The sequence below is a fragment of the Mus pahari genome, chromosome 5, assembly GCF_900095145.1.
Source record: "Mus pahari chromosome 5, PAHARI_EIJ_v1.1, whole genome shotgun sequence".
NCBI classification, from domain to species: Eukaryota; Metazoa; Chordata; class Mammalia; order Rodentia; family Muridae; genus Mus; species Mus pahari.
In genome coordinates, this window is record NC_034594.1 from 115,971,824 (window position 1) to 115,982,235 (window position 10,412).

Genomic DNA, 10,412 nt, shown 5'->3' on the forward strand with positions numbered 1-10,412 from the left:
TATCTGTATTTTATTTGGAATACACTAAAAGTTCAGTTATAAAAGGAACTATATGATGTAAACTCTCTCCCAGGACTCTATTTCAGGAAAGGATTCAGGTAGAATGTCAGAGCCTGAGTTGGTAGATTATTGTAAGGAAACATTATCTCTGGGCACAGACGGACTCACAGTGGTCATAACAGTGTATACACAACTTGCAAAAGTCCAAACCAGATCAAACCTGAGCAAAGAGCAAGAGAGTTGGGCATGGAGTTCTACCCTAAATCACAGAACCAGTGATGGACTTAGCTGCTAAGAAAGGGAGAGATCATTTTCTCTAAGGGTGTAGCCCTTGCCAAGTTGACTGCTCTCCAGCAGAAGGTAAAAAATCCAAGAATATTTGAGCTGCACAGATTACTATTGAAAGAGAAAGAACAACAGCAGCAGTAACAAAAACTATCACAATGTTTGATGCACAGCAGAGAGGATCAAATTGGAGAAGAGTTGGGGAGAGGGGTGAATATAACCAAATCATATGTTCTTCAGAAATCTCCTGGATATTTTCTATTCCAACATTGACACATTCATTAGCATGTGCAACAAGTGTCCGTCTATTACATGTTACCAGTGTCTAAGTGTTTAATGTGTCATTGTAGTCTAGCTTATACACTGGTGAAAAAGTGTCTTTTGGATAGAAGTTCTTGACTGGGCAACTCTTCTTTATGCCTCTATGGGACAGTGTTTAATTTTCATATTTACATCATTGTTTGAACATTTAAAACTGTCATTATGTAAAGTCACTATAAGTAGAATTCTGATATAATAAAGTAGCCACTAACTTTAAGAACAACTTTTATTTCAAACAGTGAGATGTGTAGTGGAAGGGGAAATTGTCTTGTTATTTTGTGTGCAGGTTTTTTTTTTTTTTTCAGAACACAAAATGGCCTTCCTTTTAACATTATATGGAATGTTAATGACAAAGGAGGTGGGGAGAGGTGAAAGGGAATAAGAGACACAAGCATGAATATTGGAAATTTCTTACAGAAAACATTAGATCTACATCTTTTAAATTGAAGTGTCACACTTCAGTTCTTGTATCATATTGCAAATAATATTGTCACTAGTTTTCAATCATTGGACTTCTAGCTGGACATGATTTCAGAGTCAAATCACTGATTTATGGATGTCATATATGTTGCAGTAGATATGTATGTACTATTTGCAGCTGAATTTTCTGTGTCCTTTATTTGATGGCACTAATGTAAAAAACAAAACTTTAATTTGTACTTCATCCATAGTCATGTGAATTGCTGCTGCGAATTTCAGGAGGCTCTAGCCCAGAATTGACAGTGGTATAAAATACACATTTTAGAAATTAGAGAAGAGAACCATTTTATTGCCAGTCCAGTTCTATGTGGTGCTTTGGATAGTACTTCTGGCTCCTTGTACCATGTTTTCATTGTCAGTCCTCTGTGTAAACTAACAGTATTCTTTTTAATGAACTCATCTGTTGAAAGAAGCCAGATCCAGCTAATCTTGTGACTAAGAATTTTAACTGTCATCGTGATTTTTTTTTTTCGGACAGATGGCAAACCATCTAAAACTAGAATTCTGACATTTCTTCCCAAGAAAAACTTAGATAGTGGAAATAGAAGTCAATTGAAACTAATATTTTAATGAAAATTTGTAGGAGAACAGAGGAGGACTAGAGATTTTGCAAGTCGGGGACAAGTGTTTGAATTCACACATAAAACACGTGAGTGCCTTCCACATGAATAATGCAAATCTCTACTACATAGTGATGCTATTGATCACAATTCATCTCTGGCTTTGAAATTAATTAGGAAGTTTGATCAACAGACATTTTTTGTCTAGTGTAGCAGACTTCCTTTTATAGTGAGTTTTCAAAATCCCCCTGTCCTTCGTCTTTATACACATACAAAAATAAAAAGTAAAGCATAATTGCTTAATTTTGATGCATATATATATATATATATATATATATATATATATATATATATTTATCCATATTCTTATGACAAAAAAATGGGTGTGCTAACAAAGCCAGTTATATATTTCTACTTACACAGATCTGGATTTAAAGATTGTTTGCCAGGTGTCCAACTTTGTTGGCTGTTTTACAAACAATGAATATTTCTTTATATGCTTAATTTCCTGTCATAAGTATCAGAGTGAAGAAAGCAAGGACCATTGTAAAGATGCTCTTTCTCCATAGTATTTGATCAGAAGTCCATCATAATCTCGAAGTAGATCAGTGTTAACAGCTCAAAAATAACTTCCAAATTTTAAATGTTTATAAATTACACTCATGTGTATGTGTTTAATGTTGGGTTTCAATGTGAATGCAGTAAAGTTGTCTGAGAGCTGCCCCTGCCATTTTGGTTGTTTCCTTTGTTTTGTTTTGTTTTGTATTTTTTCAATGCTGATTAAGAATGGCTTGGGTGTCATTCATGGAGGTATATTCTTACCAATCAGTTACTGCTTTTGTGTAAAATTCACTGCTTTTGTATGCAGTCCAATACAAAAAATGTCACAAATCCTATTCCCACAATACAAATGCTGAGAGCTAAACCTTTTTTATGTCTAGTGGTGAGATGATATCATATGTTTCTACACTGATTGCAGAGCAACATTAGCTGGTTTAGAAAAGTTGGAACTTGTCCAGACTGAAGCGGAGGACCAGATAGCCTAAAGCAGGTTGAAGTGTAGGCCAGGGGGTCATGAAAGCAGCAGAGTTGTCCCTGCTACTTACCTGCTGTAGCACTAAGGAAAGCTGGCCCTCACCTCACCTGGGCAGTAGAGTAGAGCTGGCTCTTGTAGCATGGACATGGGAGAATTGTCCCTGAGGACATGAGAGCAGGAGAGCAGATCCTTCCACTTGCAGGCTGCAGCATTGAGTAAGCCAGATGAGGCAGTGCTGAACATCTCACAATGGTGGTGCTTGTGCAGGAGAGATGGTGGGCTAACCACCTCAGCTATCTGCCCAGCCCAGATCCAGGGCTTTGAGTTGGTCCACACCAACATCTACCCTATCCATGAACTTGTCAAGCACATGAAAGGACTGGTCCCACAGATCAAAAGCTTTATGACCTCCATGATACAGAGTAACCACATCTAAGGATCTATTATTGACAGTGTAGCAGAAGCTAGAGGACTTGAAAGATACCAAAGACTCATTGGAATGAACATTTGCAAGGAAAGATGTGGGGACAATAGGGTACACTGTGAAATATTATAATTTCCTCAAGATTTTTTTGCTTAAATTCTATCTTATTTTTTATTTTATTTTGCAGAAAAGCTTGAAAAGTGCAGAGGGCAAATAAGAAATATGTAGAAGAGTGCAACTGGGGTGCATGATGTAAAACGAAATTCACAAAGTATAAATAAAATATTAAAAAAGTGAAACAGAAAAAAAAAACCTAACATCTACAAATGAAGTAAAAGGTGATGTTTATCTTTCTGCATCTGTGTTAGCCTATTAAACAAGATATTTTGCGTTTCTAGCCTTTTACTTGCAAATTATAATTTCATTTTTCTGAAGAGCTGGGAAATATCCCTTTGGGTATATAAACCACCTTTTTATTATATATTCATTAGTTGATAAACATCTGAGCCATTTATTTGTTCTGGTTATTATGAAGAAAGCAACAATGAATATGGATGGGCAGGTACCTGTAAAGAAGGATATGGAGATATTTAGGTGATATGAAGAGGTACCATATACTCAGGATAGGTAGAGCTGTGTCATATGGCAAATCTACTTTCAGCTTTTTGAAGAGCCTCCATACTGATTTACATAGAGACTATTCCAATTTGTATACTTACCAGCAGGGAATAATTCTCCACTTTTCCTCATCCCAAGCCAGCCTTTGTTGTCATTCATGTTTTTAATGTTAGTCATTTTGACTGGGGCAAAGAGTTAAAAACCCAGGGAAATTTTAATTTGTATTTCTTAGAGACTAAGATGGTGAATCTTTTTGAAGGTTTTTATTTATTTGTAATTCACATTTTGAAAAATGTCTGTATAATTCTTATTTTTAATTATTTTATTAGATATTTTCTTCATTTACAAGATTTTTTTTTTATTTTTTTGTTTGTATGTTTTAATTTGTTTGTTTTGTTTTCCCGTGCCAATGGGTTCAAGAATATTCTATGCCTACTTCTAAAACAGAGTCAAGGTATCTTGTCTCATGTTGAGGACCTTGATCTATTAAGACCTAAATATTTTTGAAGCATGGGAGATAAAGAGTTATTATCATTCTTGTATATGTACCTATCCAGAATGACCAGAACCTTATTAAATTTACTGTCCTGTCCCCTAAAGTTGTAGCCCGACTGCAGTGTCCATTCCCCAACAGGTCTGCCTTGCCTGGGCTCTGCAGTAACTTGATGGGCCAGGGTAATGTGAGACCTAGAAGTCCCTACCCTCTCAGAGGAGAAAGGAAGAGTGGTTATGGACAGGGTCTCTGTGAGGTGCCACAAAAGGGTAGGCAGTATTTGGGATGTAAATATAAAACAGATGCTATCTCTTCTTTTGGTGTTAAAAATCAGGTTATTGTTGAAATGTAGAAGTGTGTATATGTGTCTTAATTCTATTCATCTAATAATAAGCCTGTTTGTATGTTAGTATCATACTGTTTCAAAAATATGATTTCTAAAACTATAGTGTTACTTGATACATAAGATGGTACAATACACAGTTTTTTACTATTTATTATTATTTTTAGTATTTCTTTGACTATCTTGAATATTTTGTAATTTTTCAATCTCTAAAGGATTATATTGAGATATCTTTGAGATACTAATATATTTACAATATTTTCCCTTTCTTTTCCTCACCCAAAATGCTCCCAGGTGCCTATGATTGTCCTCTGAAAAATCATGTATTCTTGTTTTATTACTTGTTACTTGGGTGGAGGTTTCATTGATTCTGTTGCATTTTGAGACGATGGGCAACTTCACAATTTTAACCTTGCTAATTCATTTCTGTATACTAAAGTTGTTGCTCTTTTCTTAATACCTTTCATTGGCAATATATCCTAAATTCTTTTTTTGCTTCTCTTAGAAAACTATATAAAATTCCTTAACATTTCTCTTAAATATATCTTTCCTCAATACTTGATTTAGAAAGATAGGATGTTATTTCACAGATATTATTTTCCAAGCATGAAATAAATATATATTTGCAAAGATAATTTTAGTCATTGTTTCAGTAAAACCCTCCAAACAAAAAAAGCCCAGGGCAAGATAGATTTAGTGCAAAATTCTACCAGACCTTCAAAGAAGACCTGATACCAATATTCCTCAAACTATTCTATAAAATAGAAACAGAAGGAAGACTACCTAATTCATTCTATGAAGCCACAATTACTCTGATACCAAAACCACACAAGGATCCAACAAAAAAAAAAAAAGAACTTCATACCAATATTGCTTAGTTTAAATTTTTTTAAATATATATAACAAGCTAAAAATCTCTGAACAACAACAATAACAACAGCAAAACTTATCATGCACATGAAGAACCTCTTATATTTAACCTCATTTTTCTGCTTCTTTGGCTATAAACCATTTCCTGCCACTCACCATTCTCATCATAAATCCCACAGTTGTTAAATGTCTTTGGAAAAGCTCAAAGCTTTTCAACCTACACTTCCTTCCTGAAGATTATTTAAAATGTGTGAAAGTCATTTTATACTTTCAAAGACAAATGTAACTGGGTTATGGTATAGTTAAGCCAGAAGCCTAAAACCCTGACATATGTAGGTCAATATTAAACCAGGAAGTATTTCTCCTCAAGATCAACAGGACCTTTTTAAAAACAACATGCTACCCTCAATGACACAATCTAAACATTTTCAATGGTTAACTTCAAGAACCTTTCTTATATCTGCTTCTAATATTTGATCCTTAACAACAGATGGTATCTCTCCATCCCTAGGGTTCTTGGCTATTCTCTTACAGTATTTATCCAAACTGTTGTGGGGTTTGCATGAATCAGGGTCTACCCAATGTTTCACGGCTGTGTGTGCTCCCCACACCACTAGTGGTCCTGAAGATAAAGTAGAATTTCTTGGCTTTAAATAATCTTGTTGTGACATAAAACAGTGAAAGAAAAAAATCCGTAATTCATCAATCAGTCAGAAAGTAAAGAGAATGAAAACAAAATATATAGTGTGATAAGTAGTAACTGGAAAATAGTGCACCATTGAATAAGATGGGTAAGAACTGGATTAGCAAATGTTATTAAAGCATTCATAATGAAGAAATACAAAAATATGCATTAAGCAAATAAAAAGCTTCGACCAATGTAGTGGATCATTTCTGTTGGAGAGAGAAGTGCAGTGAACTTGGCTTGATGCTAACAAGCAGATGCCATCATCCACTGTGGATAGAATAATCACACATTGGACCAAGTTCCGAATGAGCTCCAGGCTCAGTGTTGTTGCTCAGTTTCCATGGAGATGTGGGTCTATAGCTTTGCATGTAACAATTTCTAAATGAAGATATGAAAATGGTGGCTTTTGACATCAAAATTTAAAAGTATTTTGGGTACTTGAAACTCTTAAAAATAATTCTAAATGTTAAATGAGGTATTTGTATTAGAAACATCAATCATTAACTTATATATAATATATAATTTATATTCATAGAAAAAAGTAAGTGACTGACCATTTAAAAATGCAGCTGTTATGATAGATATGCTTATGGTGAAGTAAAAATGAACTAGCCTTTGAGACCTGTTTCTCTTTATTAACCAGAAATTTTTCATACCTGTTCTTTATCTAATAAACTGAACTGTTATTTTACTTGATTTCAATGTTCTATGTATGCTTCTAGTTCACAAATATTATCCTAACAAAATATTGGGGTACCTAAAACTTTATAGTTGTTGTATTTTTATTCAATCTATATTAATGTTTTACTATAACATAAATTAGCTGTAGATCAGAAAGTGAGATTATGAAACTAAAGAGGTAACTCAGAGGAAAACACCATTTACTCAAAACAAATAAGGTCCTAAGTTCAGATCTCAGCTCATGCTTAAAAATCTGGGTATTAGCATCTTTTCCTATAAATGAACTTCATCAGGAGGCAGATGGGAGTATCACTGGGGCTTATTGATACCAGTCCATCTCAAAAGAGTAAGCTCCATGTTCAATGAGATTCCTTAAAGCAGGACACCAGATAGCATCCTCTGGCGTTGAAGCATATGCATGCATTCATGTGTATTCACATGCATAAACATATCATACACATACATACGCATATATACATAAAAAATAAACTCACAAGCTAAGATTTTTTTGTTTGTTTATTATAATTTAAGACAAACTCACTAGATAGGCAAGAATAGCTAGTGAGCAAGCTCTGGATATCCATCCTCTGTCCTCCATCAGCACTAATATAACAAATATTTAACATTACAGCTTTCTTTGTATCTGTTCTAGAGGTAAATACAGTCTTCATGCTGGAATATCAACCTCCTTCTCCTCATCCTCTCCTCATCCTCTCCTCATCCAATGTTCATTTGCTTTTAAAGATCTTTTCCTACAATGTCCCATACATTTGATAATAAAAAAAAAATAGAATAGGAAACAACTTGGAGCAAGTATCATACTATCACTTGAAATTTAAAATAGACTAAATGATAATTACCTATGAGCCAGTGCAGAGACAATTATGATAAAAAGAATCAAGAGAAGCAAGGAGGGTCCACAAAATAAATGGTTCTAATATTGACATATTTTGTTTGTTTTCCTTTGTTATATGAAATCTGACACAAAGAATGCTTCAAAATATGATGCAGGACAAAAAGGAATCTGCTGAGAGCAGATACAAAAGAAGGAAGTCTGATAATAATTAACAGTGGACATTCTTTTTTTTTTTTACAGTCTTTATTTTCTGCAACTTAGCTTGTTATGAAACTCATCAAAGAAGCTTGTATTGCCATTAAGTGATAGGTTCATTATAACAAACTATAGTGTGCTGCTCTCATTTCTCCATATTTACCATAAGTGTGAATCTTGGAGAACAGTGGACATTCTTAACACACTTCACAAGGGGATCATTTTCAGAACAATATAGAGCATAGATAAAAATTACAAGTGTGGAACATACTTCCTATGTCATTATCCATTTCCCAGTGTTCTAACAATAAGCCTGTAATGGGGCATGTGCTAGAACTCAGTCCTGGCCTAGCATGGGTACAGGGTCTTATGAGTTGTCCTCAGACTGATTCCCTGTGATGCATAAACATCGACAGTTTGGAGTGGCTTCTGGTATTTCATTCTAACAGCTGAATTTCCATAACTTCTATTTATGAAAACAAAATATTTATTGAACATTTTATTTTTAATACTCATAAAGTCAGGAGCAGCTCTTAAGTATTTTCAAAAACTTCTCAAAAGTCATTTCCTCCAACTTATAGATGGGATTAATGGAATATTTAATACAGACTAATTGTAGAAATTCAATGAAACTTTATTATTTACCAAATAATTCTGTTTCTGGAGGTAGATATTTAAATTTCAGGCTGATCCTGAAGATAAGTGAATGCATCACCAATTCATCTTGAAAATTATTTATACCATATTAGGATAGATTCTCTATGTAGACATGGCCAAGGGAAACTGGTATTCTTAAATGTGATATGGGCAGGAAGATGACTAGAAGCACCTTTATGGCAACTAGCCTCTACTAGCTTCACAGAGGCAATATCGATAAATTTGATGCTAAATTATGAAACAAAACTAGCTGATAAGCTTGGCACATACACAAACCTTCCTCCTTTGAAATAGTTGCCTGCAATCACAGCGAATATTTTTACAGATATCTACTGTTGATAAAAGTAATTTCTATATAAATCTTTCAGTAGGACATAGATATCCCGTAAATATTTTACTAATCCTGGCCTTTAGTGCTCTAAATATTCTGAATTATTAATGTACTGACAATTATGAAAATACCACTCCAATGAATCTGATGATGTTCTATAGAGAAAGTACTTTTATCAAACTTTGAAAAGTGATTACTGTAGCTCATACCTCCTGGGAAGTGACTGTGGAAGCTGAGTAAACCCAAAGATATTTCCTCAACACCGTGTGTTTTCCTGCCTTTATAGACACATATATTTTATATGTGTATATAGCAGTATGAAGAGATATGCATGTGTAATTTATCCACCCATCTGGTTGGTATATTTTTGAATTGTTATAAAAATAACCAAGTAATGTAAAATGTAGTTAGCAGTTGGCAGGTTGATAATAGACTTTGTTGTTGAATTGCATTCCAAAAAAAAGATGTTTATTCAAAACTATTTGTTGACTGGAAGACAAAGTAAAGAGAATGACAATATGACTGGAATTTATGTGCTTATAGTTGTGTGAGGACACCTGCTTGAGACTCTACAGTAAACTGTCCCCAAAGTACAATGTTTAAATTGTGACTGATAAATATCCCCATGCTGTGATTAACCTTTGTGACTAAGGAATTGCAAAACGGTTGCAGCAGTATGACTGATCTATGAATAGGTGACCTCATGTTTCTGCACATATGGGAATGAAATTAAATATGATTTTCAAACTTCCACCACACATCATTGATCCACTTATCTATACTCTAGAAAGGAGTTGCCCTGTCTTCAATATTTACTTAATTTATTCATGAAAAGTATATTTTAAGAACACAGAAATAATAAAAGGCCAGAATTCTTTATATGATTTTAATTTAAATGAGGCAATTGAAAGTAGAAGGTAGGTGGGTTTAAGTCCCATGGCGTTGTCCTTACTATTATTGTTTATACATCACTATTTACTGTTTGTACAAAATCCTCTATTAATGCATATTAGCTACACTTACTTTTACTTATTTAATTAGCAAAATTTATGAGTAGAAATAATTGTCAAGAGAATTTAATATTGCAACTCATTAAATGGGATATTAAATAAACACAAGAAAATATAGTATGAAAAGTTTGAATAAAAATGAAAATTATTAAACTATAGTATTAAAAGTTTGAATTATAATCTTAAAGCAATCTATGTATAAGGATACAAAACTAAAATTCAGTAAAAATATGCCAACTAAAATTTGTACTATATATATACAACAGAAATTAAACAATCAAATTAATACATGTGACGTGAGTGACATTGAGAGAATAAATTTATCAGTTTCTTTTGTTATTTAGCAATAGATAATAGATAATATAATAATAGATAATGATAGAATGTATCTAAAATAAATTTGAATAGAATATTGGAGGGAACAATAAACATAATAATTACTTTGTAGATACTCAAATCAAAGAACAAGTGCCAAAATTGTATCTTTCACCCAAAATTACATCTTCATTTCCTATATACATAATTCAGTTAGTTTCACTTATGCTAGCATAAAATATTACTTAT